We start from the raw sequence: 1,350 nt of genomic DNA, 5'->3' as shown, positions 1-1,350 counted from the left end.
CTGTCCAAGATTTTTCAGGCTTCAGCAATCAACGAAACAAAACAAAACAATAAAGCACATCCATTTGTGTATTTAGAGCCCTTCTGGAGGAAAGCCAGAAGATTCAGAGGGAACCTTTAATGAAAACAATTATCTCGTTTGATTGTTTTCCACTTAAATTGAAAATAAGGATTTTTTCCCCAGTTATACAAATGATCCCCTCTTCTACGGGGCCTGAGAGGAGCACATGACCCACCCCAAATGTGTTGTGGGAGACAGCGAAGGGAGGTCTACTCAAGTTCATCCTACGGTACACATCACATGCTCATGTACTACATGGACAGCAAGGGCTTGGTGGCAATGCAAATTGTGTGATGAGGTTACACTAATACTTAAATTGTGGCTGGATTATTTGATTTGATCCGATAGGATGCAAATGGCAAGCCTGTGTGTTTATCCACACCCCTCAAAGCTTGGCAGGGACCCTCAGAGGATGCAGTGTGAGCACCCTCTCCTTGCAGGCAAACAAAAGGACAAATAAATGGTTTGATTTGGATGTCTCTTTGGCACGTTGTGGGGTTTTTTTTCTTGCAGATTTGCTGCACCCTCTCCACTGCAGGAAGGAGATGCCAGAAATGAAAAGCATTCAAGTCAGAGTGCCCCAGAATTAAAAACATAAGATAGGAATGGCCATGTTGACCAGCCAAAGGCCCATCTTGCCCAGTATCCTGCCTCTGACTGGGGCCAACAGCAGATGTCCAGGAAAGAGCTCAGGATTGGGGCAAACACGTCCTGAGACCTTCCCAATACACCCCTAGAGACTCCACTAACTTGCAGGTCAGACATTTCCTGAGCTATAGATAAAGGTTTTGTACTTAACAGGAGTGGATGGATTTTTAGCCCATTAGTTCATACAGTATTTTTCAAATCCATGTGGGTCAAGGTATCTGCAATATCCGAAGGCAATGCTAGGGTCCTAAATCTAAGAGGTGACTTTGTTCTCAAAACTCACACACCTCCCCTTTTGCTCAGCATGAGTGTAAGAACTTGGAGGACCCAGATCATCCTTTTATTTAGGAACCCAAAAGGGGATGCAGATGAGTTTTAAAGATGCCACATGATAGCACATAAATCTTAGTAGTGGTGGTTGGTTGGAAGGGGACTTCGGAAACTTCTAGTCCAATTGACTCAAAGTTTTACCTTGAAATACCTTGAAAAATTTGCAAGATGATGAGTGAAGACCTCCCACCTCCCATGTGACCTGGTTCAGTGTTGGTCCATCCTCTTGGTGAAGTAAAACTTTTTACTGGAAATTTCACTATGAAAACAATACAAAAATATCCCCCATCTATGACAGTGACAGGGTTGTAA

The 1,350-nt window shown here is 43.3% G+C and overlaps 1 protein-coding gene across 1 annotated transcript in view; it reads right to left on the bottom strand.

The window, feature by feature from the left end:
• The window catches only part of DYSF (dysferlin), a 109,600-nt gene that overhangs the window by 19,939 nt on the left and 88,311 nt on the right, over window positions 1–1,350 (bottom strand). The gene's annotated exons all lie outside the window — the stretch shown is intronic.

This window comes from Charadrius vociferus, unplaced genomic scaffold (genome assembly GCF_000708025.1).
Source record: "Charadrius vociferus isolate BGI_N301 unplaced genomic scaffold, ASM70802v2 scaffold544, whole genome shotgun sequence".
Taxonomy (NCBI): domain Eukaryota; kingdom Metazoa; phylum Chordata; class Aves; order Charadriiformes; family Charadriidae; genus Charadrius; species Charadrius vociferus.
This window is presented reverse-complemented; position numbering and strand designations above follow the sequence as displayed.